The sequence below is a fragment of the Sabethes cyaneus genome, chromosome 2 (genome assembly GCF_943734655.1).
Source record: "Sabethes cyaneus chromosome 2, idSabCyanKW18_F2, whole genome shotgun sequence".
NCBI classification, from domain to species: Eukaryota; Metazoa; Arthropoda; class Insecta; order Diptera; family Culicidae; genus Sabethes; species Sabethes cyaneus.
This window is the reverse complement of record NC_071354.1, coordinates 246,339,648-246,358,553: the sequence shown is the minus strand read 5'-3', so window position 1 is coordinate 246,358,553 and position 18,906 is coordinate 246,339,648.

Sequence of the window (18,906 nt, the reverse complement as noted above, 5' to 3'; positions counted from 1 at the left end):
GCTGAACCGAATGGTTCGCTATTACTTTTGTTTGAAAGGTGTTATTGTCTAGTAGATCACTATTGAGTTGCTTCGTGATACGACGTTTCGTTTAAAAGTTATAAGCAAAAATGTGAAAAATACGTGACACGGGTTTCTTCGAAACTACATGACCGATTTCATCGATCTTAGTATCGAATGAAAGCCCTTATTAAAGGTAAATTGTTCAGGAATTTTTAATTGAAAACAAATAAGTAGTTTAAAAGTTAGCCTTAAAAAACCTGTTTTGACAAGGTAATAATTATCGCCTGTTTCTTAGAGATGGCCAAACCGATTTATGCGTTATTAGTCTCATTCGAAAGATAATATATCCTAATAGATCACTATTGAATGGTTTTTTGATTGGACGTTTAATTTGAAAGTTATGAGCAGCCGTATACACCACACCAAAATTAACAATAATTTATAATGATTTTAACCAAGATAATTTACCTAATTTCAATTATTTTAATATCAAACGAGAGGTTTTGACACTACGAATATATATGCAAAATTTCATAAGAATTGGTTTTACCGGTCAAAAGATATTAACCCTCGAACACTCGCGCCAACTTTTGTAATACAGTTACTCGCGCGCAAAATAGTCCCAAACCAAAGAAAACGTGTGCAAGGGAGTTTTGGCTGGGAAAACTTGGTTTTAAGTTTATTAAACCATTGTAAGAGTTTCTTGAAATTGAAAGCTCTATCGTCTGGTAGAATTTAAATTTTGATTAATCCTAAAAGTGAAATAAAAAATTTATTTTTCTTCAGTGTCAATATAACACATTGATGTGTTCTGCAAAGTTATAGCACATATTATTACAAGAAATTTTGTTGAAGACTGTAACCTTCTATCTCTGCAGCGAAGATAGAAAAATCTTATTTATTGTATATGAATTTGTAAAATCAATTTTTCTATTTTTGCTCTTTTTGTAATTGTTGTATAACTTTTATATGTACTACAAAATTGTACAAATAGTAAAAATACACAACTTTGCTGAAAATAGTATACCTGTATGTTTGCTTGTTTAGGAACTGTAGAACTTTGATTATAAAGAATGCCCCAATTTTGACTCCGAATTATTCGACTACCAGCAGACGGATACATTTTAAACATTTTGCATTTGCTGATAGTTTTGCTGCATACATTTTCCCAACAGTTTAAATTATTAATGCATTGAATAATTATGACATTTTGCGCACAATAAGTTTGTTGAAGAATATACGTTAGTTAAACAACGTTTTGTAACTTTATAACAATATGGCATTGGAAAACCTACACGTGTTGTATCAAATACAACAACGTGAGTAACCGAAGGTTAATAAAAATTGATGAAAATTATACAAGAAAACTCTACTGATGTGATTCAAATAGAATAGCTACAGAGAACAGACATCCAAGCAAAAGGTCCCCACTTGGATAAAACTTATGTCAAATTAGTTGGGAAACTATAGTGATGATGTCGCTGAAGGCGCATAAAATTCTACACTAAACTCACAACAGCTAGCTTCTGGCGCTAGCATAACGCTTATAGTCCATATAAACTAGCGCCAGAAGAGCCAAAGGTTGTCAGTGTGCAAATCAAAAGAATCATTTAGTTGGGAAACTATAGTGGTGGTGACGCTAGCATATTAGGTGATTTTAATTTGAAATTTTATCCAACAATTCCCAAAAAATTTGTTGGTGAATGGATGTCTGTTCTCTGTGGAATAGCATTACAGGAAACTATGCATAGTTCAAAAACCTATAAATTAGACCTTTACTACGCAATGTATATGTTAAAGAATAATATTTCCTCTTACAACTTACTTTTATTTGCACTTACTCAGATTAATAACAACAGATTAATAATAACTTACTTATCCTTACTCAGCAATTTCATGAAAAAAGGATCTATCAAAATTTAAAAGTGTTCTTATTTTGATCAAATTTTGTAAACTTATTCAATTTTCAAAAATTTTATGTAAACCAACGCACTGCGTAACGATAACCAATAGATGAATTATGTTCCGAAGCCGTGTCGATTTCTATCTCAAATATCAAGTAAGACCGTATAACAAAGGTTCCTTTCACCACTAGGTGGATTGGAGGTGCTGAATAAGGATAAGTAAGTTGTTAATCATTTCAGTAAGTGCAAGTAAAAGTAGGTAGTAAGAGCAAATATTATTCTTTAACATATACATTGCGTAGTAAAGGTCTAGTTTATAGATTTTTGAACTATGCATAATTTCCTGTAATGCCTATTTGATTCACACCAATAAAGTTTTTTAGAATAAATTTCATCAATTTTTATTAACCTTCGGTTACTCACGTTGTTGTATTTTGTATAACACGTGTAGGTTTTTCAACGCCATATTGTTATAAAGTTACAAATCGTTGTGTAACTAACGTATATTCTTCAATAAACTTGTTATGAGCAAAATGTCATAATTATTCAATGCATTAATACTTTAAATTGTTGGGAAAATTGATCAGCATAAACTGACATCACAGAAATGAAGCAATCAGCATATGAGGTGTACCGGAATTGGCCTGGAATTTTCTCTCGTTTCTTCATATGGAAAAATGGTGTCTGTATGCATCAAAACAATCAGCAATAATGTAAAGTGTTTAAAATGTATCCGTCTGTTGGTAGTCGAGTAATTCGGGGTCAAAATTAGGGTATTTTTTATAATCAAAGATCTACAGTTCCTAAACAAGCAAACATAGAGGTATACTATATTCAGCAAAGTTGTGTATTTTTACTATTTGTGCAACTTTGTAATACATGAAAAAGTCATACAACAGTTACGAAAAGAGCTAATAGACCAAAAAAAGAGCTAAAATAAAAAACTGATTTCACTAATTTATATACAATAAATAATATTTTTCTAGCTTCGCTGAAGAGATAGGGGGTTACTGTCTTCAGCAAAATTACTTGTAATAATATACTCTAAAACTTTGCAGAATACATCAATGTGTTATATTGAAACTGAAGAAAAATAATTTTTTTATTCCACTTTTAGGGGGATTAATCAAAATTTAAATTGCACCAGACGTTAGAACTTTCAATTTCAAGAAATTCTTCCAAAGGTTCCATAAACCTAAAACCAAGTTTTCCCAGTCAAAACTCTAGTGTGCATGTCTTTTTGGCTTTGGGCCATTGTGCGCGCGAGTAACCGTATTACAAAAGTTGGCGCGAGTGTTGGAGGGTTAATATCTTTTGATCGGCAAAACCAATTCTACTGAAATTTTGCAGATATATTTGCAGCATTAAAATCTCTAATTTGATGTCAAAATAATTCAAACTAGATAAATCATCTTAGTTGAAATGGTTATAAATTATTATAAATTTTAATGTGTTGTATTCAATTGCTCGTAACTTTCAAATTGAACGTCCAATCAAAAAACAAATCAATAGTGAACTATTAGGCTATGTTACATTTCAAATGAGACTAATAGCGCCTAAGTCGGTTTAGCCATCTCTAAGAAACAGGCGATAATTATTACCTTGTCAAAACAGGTTTTTTTAGGATAACTTTTAAACTACTTGTTTGTTTTCAATCAAATTTACCCGAAAAATTTAGCGTTAACAAGAGCTTTCATTCGATACCAAGATCGTTGAAATCGGTCACTTGGTTCCGGAGAAAATCGTGTCACGTAATTTTCACGTTTTTACTTATAACTTTTAAACGAAATGTCGGACCTCGAACTAATTCAATAGTGATATACTAGGCAATAATACCTTTCAAACAAAAGTAATAGCGAACAAATCGGTTCAGCCATCTCCGAGAAACAGGTGATAGAAAAGTTGCGCCCCGCACATACATACACACATACACACACACACACACACACACACACACACACACACACACACACACACACACACACACACACACACACACACACACACACACACACACACACACACACACACACACACACACACACACACACACACACACACACACACACACACACACACACACACACACACACACACACACACACACACACACACACACACACACACACACACACACACACACACACACACACACACACACACACACACACACACACACACACACACACACACACACACACACACACACACACACACACACACACACACACACACACACACACACACACACACACACACACACACACACACACACACACACACACACACACACACACACACACACACACACACACACACACACACACACACACACACACACACACACACACACACACACACACACACACACACACACACACACACACACACACACACACACACACACACACACACACACACACACACACACACACACACACACACACACACACACACACACACACACACACACACACACACACACACACACACACACACACACACACACACACACACACACACACACACACACACACACACACACACACACACACACACACACACACACACACACACACACACACACACACACACACACACACACACACACACACACAGACATTGCTCAGTTCGTCGAACCCTGTCGATTGGTATATGTGGCTCGGCCCTCCGGGCCTCGGATCAATTTCGTGTTTTTCGACCAATTCCTAAACCTTTGTTATAGTATAACAAAGGTAAAAACTAAACTACACATAGGTAATTTATTTAATCTGTCCTCCGGGGGGTAGGAGAGGTATATACTAACGAGTCCTGTACTATTCAAATATCGTTCTCACGCGTTAGTAAAACACAATTCAAATCGGAGCTGTAATGAAATTCTTGTACAGAAATAACTGTTTCTCACGGTTTCTCCCACCATACCGGTTAGGTTGTACTAAATCATCCGGTTGAAATAAAAATGCAAGCAGTCGCCAAGTAACATCCAAAATAACACTTTCACAGAAACATTTGCAACATATAGCTATGCTGTAGAAAAGTTTCACAAATGCTGGTGGTTTAGTTTTTAGCTTATTAGTTTTCTATGTCATAGAACATTCAATTCGATTACCATTATGGTGACTTGTGAAGTTTTGCTAAAAAGCGAAACAGCTCCTATGCATATCTGCAATATAGTCAACAGACAGAATATAACCGGCAAACACGAGATCGTGAGTAGCTGTGCCCTAGCGCCTAACGTGTAATTATTCGAAAGGTGTATGCGATTTAGCATTAGGCAGCAAACAAGCTAATATTTAGTACGGGGAAACTCGAATCTAAACCAACTTGCTGCTTATTGAATATATTCTGCCTCCCGGATTTAACTGCACTGGCTGCTGGGTATGCAGTACATTTAAAGCTTGATAGATTTATGCTAAACAATAAAAATTCTAATCGCGAGATGGTTGGGATAATTAGCGTTTCTCAATGTACAACATACGATTTAGTCAATCATTAAATTTCACATGGTATCTCCTTTTTCCCCCTGAAAGTATCGTCAAACTTACAACCAATACCTTCAATGACTGCGTGTAATAATTATATTTTCTTTCCTAGGGTGTGTAAATATTTGTAAGCGTCATACAATTTACTTTATCAACACCTTCTTGTTTATAAAATTTAAGGGATTTAAACATTTATGTAAGCACAAAAGATCTGTAGACAGCCTTAGCTTTTGAAGTTACAGGAAGGAATAGGAAGTTTGTTTTGAATTGACAATATGGAAAATGTGTTCATATGAAATGAGAAATGTTCGTGTATTTTTTTTGTATGCCAGAAGGGCATTGGGTTTTAAAAGGCCATGCGACAGTCTGTTCATGTACAAAATGTGTGTATAGATTTCTTGATATTTTTACCACAACATTCCGACCATGCGCTCAAGAGTTATCATCTTTCAAAAACAAGTATTCTGAATACTTACGAAAACGGTTATTGTGCGAATATTTCCTTTTTTACGTTTGAAAAAAGGATATCTAGAACAAAATGAATGACTTCAAAAATTTTCTAAGAGTGTTTTAAATGCTTGAATTCAATTATGTAATATATTTAAAATGAAAACATAACTGGGAAGAGCACTAGATATTAAAAACGAAAGAGACACATTGGACTTTTCCTTAGCTGGCACTTCTTCCAATTATTATTTTTGCATAAAAATCAAGCCTTGAGCTTCTTTTGTATGTATTTTCATAAAAAAATAATCATTAGCTTGATCACAGCCTAAAATTAAATTAAAAAGAAAACTTTCCAATTAAATTCTACTATTTATTAGTAGTAGTATATAATAGAATTTAATTGGAAAATTTTCTTTTTCATTTGATTTCAGGTTTCGTATTCTACTAAGACGCTCCAAAAACTTCAGTTGATCACAGCGTTTTTAGGATGTTGCCCGTTAGAGGGTTAAGGAAACGAGATGAGGTCAAAGAAATAGTGCAAAAGCAGCTCCATTAGCATGCTTGAGGTTGGGAAATATGATAATTTTTCAGCACTTGTCTTTTTCAATGCAACCATACGCAAAATTGGGAAAATCCCCTCATTAACATTTTTAATCCTATTCATCACTATACCTATATGACTAAATCAACTAGTTTTCTTCGCTATTCTGCTTTTCTTGTCTGATTGGGAGTAACAGCAAGTGAAGAAAATGACTATGAAATAATAAAATGTTTCTCACTTTTTCTTGTATTTCAAGCAAGTTGCAAACTTGCAAATACATAGACATACATACATACATACATACATACATACATTGAATACATCGACCCTTGATTGATATACAGTAGACTCTCGGAAAAGTTAACTCTCTGAAAAGTTAATTGTTCAGAAAAGTTAAGCGAATATTAGCTCTCATGCAACGCTCTAAAAAGTTAATTTTTGCCTTAACTTTTCTGAGAGTTTGAATTTATTGGTTGTTCAAGCGTCCACACACGTGTGTTTACCTTCTATCTTTATTCTTCATTTTTCGGTTGATTGTCGCCTTTCCACAGCTTCATAGAGTCGCATCAAAACTTGGATTAAATTAAACTCATGTACCAGACAGTTGCAACAATAGTTCAATACGGACACATAGTTACCTCATGATTTTTGATAACATACTGGAAAAGCGCAAACTCAGATTGATTTTTAAATGCAAAAGAAGGAACAGCAAAGAACAAAAAATAAGCACGAATATTATCAAAACGTAGTTGTTGACTACGAAAAAAACAAAAGTAAGCTAATATAATCGACTATTGTAAACTTACTGAAACGAACTAAGTATTATTTCATAACAATCTTTATAAAGATTTATTTCCATTACAACTTCCAGATGCATAAAAATGTATTTCCTATATCCGAGAATGTATTTTTCGCTTTTGTATTTATCATTTTCAATGACTTCTAAGACTACTCAGAAAAGTTGATAGTTCAGAAAAGTTAATCGAACCTTTCCCCAATCGATTAACTTTTCCGAGAGTCTACTGTATTTTGGTTTTACTCGTGTTGAGCGGTTTAATACAAGGTACTTAAATGTTTAAGTTTGAATAACTTTTGAACAAATCTTCCGATTTTCAACAACTCGGTTTTGTTTAATAGATCTTAACAGTAATTTTTGAATAATAATAAATTGTAGGATGTTTCTTTTTGAATTAATGCTTATATGCAACAAAAATATGTTTTAAATACTTTTTTTCAATATTTCTTTATGTAAATTTCAAACCACAAGCCCGTTCGTCATAAAATTTGGAAGTTAAGGTTTTGAAAGCCTCCCCTTTCATATGCAATCAATTTTGTTCAAATCGATTAAGGGACCTACGAGATAATGAAGTCCCGTATTTTTCGTGTTTTTATACATAACTTTTGAACGAAAAGACCGACCAGTATAAAATTCAATAGCGACTTATGGGACACCTAGACCTTTCATTTGACACTAAGATCATTCAAATCGGTCCAGCCATCTCCGAGAAATGTGAGTGACATTAAAAGCGTTCCACACACACACACACACACACACACACACACACACACACACACACACACACACACACACACACACACACACACACACACACACACACACACACACACACACACACACACACACACACACACACACACACACACACACACACACACACACACACACACACACACACACACACACACACACACACACACACACACACACACACTGAAAATGCTCAGTTTTCGAAACTGAGTCGAATGGTACCTGACATTCGGCCCGCTGGGCCTTCTACCGATTTTCGGTTTTCCAAGTGATTGCTATCCAGCTTTTTACGAGCCATAATGGCGGACGTGTTCGTAATATTTGAATAGCATTTTTGACATTTCCCTAATACATCGCACGTTTTCTTTCCGCACATTCCTTTAGTTTTACCGTGAACGCGCGGAAAGAAAACGTGCGATGTATTAGGGAATTGTCAAAAATGTCGCTCAAATATTACGAACGCGTCCGCCATTATGGCTCGTAAAAAGCTGGATACGTTTATACTATATATTTATAGTACAAAAGCTATGAATTCAAAAAAAAAAATTATGCGTGCTTGTACGTATTTTGCTTTTAATCTTCCTTCTCTACTTAAAGTAAAATTGCAACACACACAATTAAATCCAGCTTTTTACGAGCCATAATGGCGGACGTGTTCGTAATATTTGAACAGCATTTTTGATATTTCCCTAATACATCACACGTTTTCTTTCCGCGCGTTCACGGTAAAACTAAAGGAATGTGCGGAAAGAAAACGTGCGATGTATTAGAGAAATGTCAAAAATGCTGTTTAAATATTACGAACACTTCCGCCATTATGGCTCGTAAAAAGCTGGATAGCAAATTTCGCATGTTTATCAGATTGACATCAAATTTTCGTGGTATCAAATGAAACAATTAAACTTAGTTTTAGCCTCTTTATTTTATTTAATTGCGTCTCCGTATCCGAATGCCCGTACTTTGGCCTTAACCCCATCCATGAGATTTTTTACAGCCTCAAAATCGGCATGTTTTTGCATATTTACCCATGCTTTCTTCATTTCTTCAACTGTTTTGCGTACCTTAGGGCTTTTCAGATGATTCTACTTCATAATACCCAGTATTTGGCTGGCTGCAGCTCCGGTGTATTTGTGGGGTTAAGATCTTTCGGCACGAAATGGACATTATTAGTCTTATCACTCCACTACGTCCTTTGCGTTATCTTATGAAGTCAAATCCGGCCAGAAGATCGTAGAGCAGTTGTGAGACTTCAGAACAGGAAGAAGTTACTATGGGAAACACTCTAACAAATATAGCTGTCCATTCATGGTATCTGTAGTCACGAAAGTTGTACTCGGCTTTCCACATGTACAAAATTGCTTGCCAAATCAAGAATTTCTTGGCAAACTTCGACATCTTAGGCTTAGTTTTCAGTCCACAGTTACATATTCCTTGTAAGATCATGGCCTTCTTTGCGAATTTATCAGTAAACAAACTTACAGTTACCTGACACCTTTTTAACTTCCCGTTGCTTGAAATCCATTTTTCACGTAGGTTTCGTTGTCCATCAAGATACATCCGTTGAATTTGCCAAAAGTTGCTCGTACAAACGCCTAGCACGCTTCTTGGCTACCAAATTCTGCTTCAAGTGCCGATTCGGATGTTTACTGACAGTGTACGACCTACAGCCTTTTCCGCGGGTTTGATAGTTGGCATCGTATCTTCTAGCCACATCCGGGAAGGAGATGCCAGGATTGAAATAAACGCACCTTATAACCGTTATAAGGTTCACCTTATAACCGTTCAGAACATTACACGTTGCACATTGGGGGACTTCCCCCTACGCGTTTTGCTCAAAAGTGTGTTTTGAAAGTCGGTAAGCAAGATTTCTCGAAAATAGCTGAACCGATCCACTTTAAATTTTGATACAAGCCTCCCAAGAATATTTTCTAGAATAATTATAAATTATTTTCGAGCGTCTTACTAGATCTCACAAATAGATAATTAAAAATTGGACAAATTGGACAAATTACCATTAACTTCTACTATAATTCATGCGATCTTTACAAATACACGTATTTCAGCTACCAAAATATGTCAAAACTTGCCACATACTGAAGAAGACTATAAGTTGTAGCCGAAATACGCGTTTTTGTAACGATCGCATAAATTGTAATATAAGTTAATGGAACATTTACTAGTAATTGATCGAAGGTTTTTCCTCATCGTTCGATGTTTTATGTCCCTAAAGCTGGAAGTACAAAGTTAGCACAACATTTGATGGACCATTCAATTAATTGATGCTCAATTAATGCTAGTTAATGCTCCTAACGACGAATTTAACGCTCCATTGTTTCATAGGAAAAAACAATGTACTGCTAGCTTGAAATAAAGTTAGCAGGACACTTCCGGTGCAGGTAGAGCTGCCCAAGTATGATAATAATTTAATGCTCATTTAATGATCTAGGAAAAACATAGTTTCGGTAACTTTGATGGAACATTGTCCTGCTAATGCTAACTTTATCTCAAGCTAGCAATACATTGTTTTTTTCCTATGAAACAATGGAGCATTAAACTCGTCGTTAGCAGCATTAATTGAGCATCATTTAACTGAATGGTGCAACTAATGTTCTGCTTACTTTGTACTTCCAGTTTTAGGGATATCAATATTTTTCATTATTTTAGGCTAATTTAATAGCAAAATTTATGCCAATCGGCATTTTGTTCCAAATTAATATTTCTCTTTTTTGCACTGTCAAGAAGCTTCAACGGAGTAGGGCAATGTTCAGTATGAAGGAAAGTTAAGTGGGGGTGCCTGAGAACGACATGGCCTCTGCTTAAGTCTCTTGACATAGAAAGGCCTTGCTTCTGCTGAGGTTTGAACTCACGACCATTGGTTCGTTGATACAGAATTTATAACCTTGCGCTTTTTATACAATTAAATAGTAGAATTATTATTAATACCTACTTATATATTTTGAAATTTACAAATTGAAATTTTACAAATATTTGAACTTAAAACACGTGAAAAGTATGTCAGATTAAATTTGATCAATCTTTCAGCAGAAAACTGAAAGCGGTTTGAGTCACTCAGGCTTTAAGTAAAAACATTCAGGCCCCTTGTTATATACGTCTAATTATAGAATCTCCACACGTTTATTGAGGTGGAGATTCCCCAGAAAATAAATAGTTGGAATATGTTACTCGAGGACGCCACAGGTACATCCACGGTAGAGTTTATACTAAACGGTTTGTTAGCTTGCTAAATGCAAACAATGGCATTCTTTTGGAGCACGTCGCTGACTAAATGCACTCTTTAGTACTCTCTTCTGCTCAAGGGAAATTCCACAATCATAACCATTGTTATAATCGTGGGGATATAGTGGATTGTGATTTTCTGTGACACTAAATTTAAATTGTTACAACTCAAGCGTTTAGTCACCGATTACTGTTACGGGTGAACTACGCAGAGATGTTATTTAGATAAACTACCAGCACTAAGTAAAGCAGCTTGATGATTCGAACTATTTTACTCACATTCCGGTTCTGCACAGTAAATCCTACATGGCGTGCGACAAACGTCGGGATACATTAGAATATTTTCTGTTGAACGCCTTCAATTAATCAGTAGCATATTAATACTTCCCGTTTAACAACGCCCCCGTGTAAATTCTATAAAAGGGCGTCTGCGTCATCTGGTTATTAGAAAATTACTATAATAATTAAAACAAAGCTTTTTGATTATTCCAACTGTATGCAATCTTCTAAAGTCAATGAACAAACGTTGCTTTCCTAAATACCATGAAAATGTAAACAGATGTGTCATGTTTTGTCCAAGACTTGCCTTTGGAGTCGATAATAGGTGGTAAATAACATCTTAAGCTACAATGAGACGAGAATGGCATGGCGCCATCAAGAAAAATGCATTCTATTGCATGCACGATGCTGAATATTCTTACTGCAATGATGACTACTTCTTTGCACGGTCTACACAGGCGATGACGCGTATACGATCCTTATAGTGGCTTAGTCGTTTAGTGTGACTCTGGCGACAAGTCGGCTCGATTTTCACTTTCAAATAACCCTTTCTCCAGCTCCGTCGGATAAACAAGTATCAGTGAAAAATGTAAACAACTTTTACGAGAAGCTTATGTATAGACTGGTTATTCCCATAGTTAAGCGACGCAAATAATGAAGGCGACTGGTTAGATGATTATTCCAAAGTGTACGCAAAATCTTCGCAAAAATCTCTATTGATTGCTTTGTATTGGTACAACTTAACCGGCCGTAACTGTCGGTTTAAACACAAATTTTATTTTAAAGCCGTTTTAAAATCCTTAGCAACAAATAAACAAAAATAAAAAGCAAATGCTAATCACTCTGAAAATGAGGCTTGCTTACAACTGACACACTTTTCCTATAACCTGCATACGGTAGAGCTCACTAACGTTCTCATGAATTCGACGACCAGGTCGATTGTAGTTGAGCGAAGCCTTTTTGAGAATCGAGACCGTTTACCATATACGAACATGTTGAGAGATATTGCGACACGTTTCCAATTCAACGGATCTACTATGGTATGGCGCCTACGGGCGGTTTCAGGCAAGGATAGTTGCCACCATGGTTGTATAGCATCATTAATGGTTTTTTACTTATTGCAACGAAAGTTTTTTTGTATAGAAATGTAAAGCATGTCTGTTAGCAGACGCACACAATTAGTTCTTCCGAAGTATTTGAAATGGAGAATGTAATTTCGTTAATCTAATTACGAAATACGAAATATTTTGATTAGATATGCCAATTGTATTTTTCACACATTTGGTCTTGTTATCTTCAGGAGGCCCTGCTTCAACCAATATTAGAAACACTGAAACTGAAGTAACCTTATTATGGACAGAATGCTAAAAATATTCTACTCTATTCTACTTCTTCTACAAAAAAGCTTACCGACATGAAACGAACAATTATAAATTATTTTCGAGCGTCTTAGTAGAATTCTCGACTAAATGAAAAAAATCTATTCACAGACACGCGTATCTCGGTAACAATTTGTAACCGCACAGATGGAGGTTACAAGTCGTAACCGAAATACGTGTATCTGTAAAGGTTGCATCTCGCATCAAACATAGTAGAATTTCAAAAAATTTTTCCAATTTTTTTCGGCTTTTTTAAATACAAAGCAATACAAAGCTTAGGTGATGTTTTTCTAATGACTAATTTCAGAGCTGTAACGATCAGCATATATCTTGATATAAAATACTCATTTTCAAATGAAAAATACAGGTGTATAGTTTCAATTAGAATCCCAAGAATAAACGGCATGGCAGCATTTGATGTTGCGAAAAATTGTATAAATCCTAACTGAAAATATAAAACAGATTGCTTGTTTAATTGGTTCACATCTGTAGCGTAGCAATATTCGGGGTTTGCGGCCAAAAGCACTAATCTACTAAATAATATATTATTTAAAACACTCAATTCCATACGCTACTGGCAATGGACAAAAATAAACGATCAACTCTGAGACTGTCTGTCTGCCTGTCGCAACGTCCGAGTCCGAGTATTGTGTACATACAAATACGTATGACAAAGAAGGAATCCATTCTGTCACTTTAAAATAAACACAAGGTTTGACGCAGACAGCACCCTTGGCGTGGCTCAAGTGCCCAGCCTGGAACGAGTTGAGGTATTTATGTTCAATTATACTAACATTGCGTCGTGATGGCAAAGTTCAGTGCCGTCTTCCGTAGGTTTGTGTATGAGACAAAACGAAATTAGAATACCTAATGAGAGTTGAATGTTGAACTTTAATCTAGCAGCGACATTAGGAATGTCACATAGGCCAGAAAACGTTTTTTCGTGATCAATAGGTAAATTCACTTGATGTTGATTGTACCTAGTCAGAATCCATAAAAAGGCAGGCTGGATTTGCGCATTTTGCTTCAATTTGGCTGACTGTACCGCTTCAACCGAAAAGATGTGCAAGGCTTTGAGCTAGGCGAGCAGCAGCGAAACGCAAAATAATTTCGAATTACGCTTTGGAAATTGAAAAACAAAGTATTTGAGTTTGATCTTATTTCGACTGACAAATAACCATAAATAATATTAAACTATTCTTCAAATTACTCTTTTGGCAACTATCCGATCAATTGAATTACTACTGAATTTTGGCCAAAAAGTGTCGGCCATGAACCAGAACGTGGTCGATCTGTGAGCAGACCTCTTCATTAGGGTATTTGTCGTGTGTGGTAAGATAGAGGCTTTGTCTATCAGTAACGGGGCGAGAGAACCCTTCGCGTGTATCCCCGGTAACTATTTTTATGTCATGTCCTGGGTACCCTCAATTGTCCTTTTGATAGATCCTATAACCTGATAGATCATAGAACTCCACCTACACGTTATCTATACGTATAGATTTATCAGGCTGTAGGTGAAGACCGTAATCCTTAACACGCATAGGTGATCATTGATGAGTGATCATTGACAAGCTTCATTTGTTTTCCATGAATACGGCTCGGACTCCGTACTCTGTTTCTAGGCCGCCAATCTGTAGTAGATGTGACACTTGAATGCCCGCAATAGGATCTACTGTGCGGAATTTGCGTTCTCCCGTCTTCGGCCGTTGTCCTTTTTCGTTCGCCTGGGTCCATATCGGTTATTCTGTTGTGGTTTATTTCCCAAATTTTTCCTAGCATAAGTTTTTTAAGCATTGAGCCTTACTAGGGCTGCGATGCCAAGTTCCGTAGATAGATCTGCCGTCTTGAATGGCGAGACACAGCGTTTCGTAAGTCACTTGCTCGCTTCAGATCAGTCGCTGTTGTACGCCGCCCTTAACCTGGGATACAGCCGCGTGCCTAGTAAGGAAACGACGATCCACCGTGCAGTGGGATTACTAGAAATTTGTATGGCAATGCGAGCTAATGGAGGCGCATGATACATTGTGAATATCCTGAACACTTGAATGACAGAACAAAATAAAAATAATATTGCTTGAAAAAGGATGATTAGAGTATACAACAAGTGTTTGTAAAATTTCTTTTTTTGTTCACCTGGAAGTGTAAACTTTTCTCCTTGTTAATCGTGGTGGTGTTCTGAATTGTAACCACAAATGGAATTGTTATACTAAACAGGAGGGAATCAATTGGTTTATTTATTAATTTATGCAATATGCTACACTTTTTATGTTATTTTATGTGTGCGACAAGAAAAACACCTTTAGTAGGGCGATAAAGGTACCCAAAATTGATATTTTCATAACTCTAACAATTTTCAGCCGATTGTGACGGAATAGGTGTTATTTGATTGGTTGATTTATCAAGTTTTGAAGCACTTAACCGTTTGGCCATCAAAAGATATATGGTGCCTGAAAATTCGTAATTCCAGTTCCATAGGTTGGGCCTCTACAAATAGTGCAGTGAAGTTTTGGATCGACAGCACTACACGATGATGTAGATGGTTAAGCTCTAAGCCTGTGACCGATAGTAATGTTTCCTTGTCAGCGGGCCCTGGTATGATATCTTATTGGGACAATGCCATTAGGCAGCAAGTGGAAATCACTCATATTAATAGTGATACGACACCGTGACGTGGCTTATAGTAAACAGGGGCCCGCCACTATAGATCAAATAACTGGTCATGGTAAAGAATTTACCCAACAGGAAAAAAACAACCTATTTTGGATCCCATCAGAAACCGTAAATAATTTGGACACTTCCATTTGATTTTGCTGTAAGTGTCCAAATTATGTACAGCTGCTGATGGTCGTCGTTTCCTATGTCATCGTACAGCAGAAAATATGGCTGTTCTCCGTAGGCTCGAAGCAGACTATGACGAACTCGTATCTTTTTCCTTTCGTGAGTATATCTTTAGAATTGAAAACGAGGTTAAGTCGGATCCGTCCTCTTTCTGGCAATTTCTCAACAGTAGAAAAGATACTCAGTCGATTCCACTTGATATTGCTTTCGATAGCTAACGAGCAACGACGCAGAAGGTTCTGTCGAACTCTTCGCCTGGTTTTTCAAATCGGTTTACAGCGTTCACTCTTCGATGGTTTCCCCGGAACTATTAAACTCTTTGCCATCGTACAATATACACATGCCGTGCCCAACTTTCACTGCAAAGGTCCCGGACCGGATAAACTACCTCCTGGATTTATTCGTCGTTGCACGGATGCACTTGGACTACCGCTCTGCCGTTTATTTAACTTGTCGTTCTCGGAGAGTGTCTTCCCTGAAGCATGGAAGTTATCTGCTGTTACACCTAATCTCAAGGCCGGTAACGCTCACGACGCTAAAAATTATCGACCGATTTCGATTCTCTGTTGTCTAGCAAAAACGCTTAAACTTATGATTCATGATAGAATGTACTCTGCGGCTAAACCTGTCATATGTGAATATCAACACGGGTTTATGAAAAATCGCTCTACTAGCACAAATTTTATGGCATACACTAGCGCGCTCAACTCTAGTCTCGAGAAGCGATGTCAAGCGGATAGCGTTTACGTTGATTTCGCCAAAGCCTTCGATAAAGTACCCCACGAATTAACACTGAAGAAGCTTGAAAAGCTAGGTTTTCCTCATTGGCTCATTTTATGGTTAAAGTCATATCTATTGGATAGATCAGCTGTCGTGAAATTAGGATCGGTCGAGTCAAACAGTTTTTCAACACCATCAGGCGTGCCACAAGGTAGTCACCTTGGTCCCTTAATTTTCATCCTGTTCGTGAATGACTTGAGCCACCGAATTAACTCTGATCACCTTATGTACGCCGACGACTTAAAGACCTAACGAACCTTCAGCTCGTTGGTCGACTGCGCTGTTTTACAGAGAGACATTAACAATATAGCCAGTTGGTGCAACAAAGTGCAAAATAATAAGTTTTACTAAAGCGCGGACGCAGGTTACTTATGATTACACAGTAAACGGTTTCAGCTTGGATAGTGCTACATCGATAAAAGACCTGGGAGTGACGATGAACTGCAAACTCTGTTTCAACGAACACATTAGTGCGACAACTTCCAAGGCTTTTGCTATGCTTGGCTTCATCCGGCGTAACGCTCGTGAGTTTTGTGATGTCTACATATTGAAGACAGTCTATTGCTCTCTTGTACGAAGTGTCCTCGAATATGCTGTTCAAATCTGGGCACCATACCACGCAACTCACATTGCTCGCATTGAAAGAGTGCAACGCTGTTTCGTTCGTTTCGCTTTACGACGGCTACCATGGAACGACCCGCAAAGATTACCGCCGTACGAACAAAGATGCCTTCTGATGATGATGGAGTCTTTGCGCTAACGACGCATATACCTTCAACGAATGTTTGCTTTTGACGTGCTGAGCCCTCGACCTGATTGATTACCCAGACCTCCTGCGACTAGCAAACTTTTTCGTCCCACCGCGTCGATCCCGCCAACGTTTGCTAATCCATGTTGTAAGGCATAGAACTGTTTTTGGACAAAACCATCCGTTGGAGAAATGTTTTAGCTTGTTAAACAATCTAGAAGTTTTCGATTTTCACGTAGGGACAGATCGTTTTAAAATTAGCATAAGGCAATTACTAATTCTGAAGACGTAGTAAATAAATAAATAAAATAGGTTGGTTACCCTACATATTCCAAATCGCGGTTAAATGCAAAATCCTTAACATTTCTATAGGAATTAACGTTAGATGGTTAGAAGCAAAATTTTTTAGAATGATGAAATTGATAGGCAAAAATGCAAACATAATTAGCTGAACGTACATCAGGTGAGAAAAATAACTAGTCTACAAACCGGCATTCGCTTTTTGATATTCAACACTCTACTCAGATATTTTTTTAAAAATATTAAACAGCTCTCAGAAAAATTTAAAGGCCGATCATTGTTGCTAAAAATGCTTTTTTCGAGAATCAGAATAACAAAAAATTATGAAATAATTGTTGAAACCTTTTTCGTGTACGTATAATTAGAGCTCTTGAACGCATGGTCAGAATGTTGTTACATTGGTCCCAAAATGGTCAAGCAAACTATTCTAAACACATTTTTCGTATCGCCCTTTCGAGACGGTATTACCCTTTCGAGGGTTAGGGCATCTCAGGACAAGTAAATTGGCACGATTCGATTAACGTTATCGTTCAAATCACAAGGACCGATTCTTCGACATCAAATTTATCAACGCAAACAACCTTTACCTCTGAAGTGGCGATGATAATAAAGACAAATACCTAATATTGTACTTGCGGGACTGAAAGCCATTCGGTAGACAGAATAATTGCAGCTTTTCGTGAATAAGAAAAGGCTCGTGAAAATATAAAAGGCAGGCAGGATTCGGCTGCGAGACTCGAAGGCATTACCGGCATTCCGTCAGGAAATTTACTGAGCCTTTCCGGTATCTTCATATTGAACAGATCTGATTTTAACTCAGAGCTGCTCAATTTCGCTTTACGTGACACATATTTCACATCATGCTAAATTATGCTATATTACATTCGACACATATAACTGAATTAGTCTGATTACATTCTACACAACACTAAAACTTATGCGGTTGTTAAAGCATTCGTCCAACCACTATACTGACTAATGAATCTCGTTTCATTTATGTCGTTTGCTAATTAGTTAATGATTCGTCTATATTTCTGAAGAAATACACGGTTGTCCTCTGCTCATAAGAAATGTGATGATTAAGGGTTCGAAATATGGAACGAATTCAAACGTGCTAATTTCCAGGTACCTACCTCATTATAGGGAGTGTCATTTGTACTGCTGCACAGCGCGAGCCAAATGATTACGTAATCGAAATACCAAACACCGACACGTAAGTTGCGTAAATTATATTCTGGAATAAAATCAACTCTATAGCTCAGCAATAGCTATAAAAAATTAACGCGGGTGCGGGTGGGCCACCCCGTTGATAATATCAACGTTAAGGAGTATTTCAGAAATCAAATCTCGTAGCGTAGAGCGTCTACCTCAAAGTTCGGAACAGACCCTGATGAAGCCTGCAAGTTGGACGCGAAATAT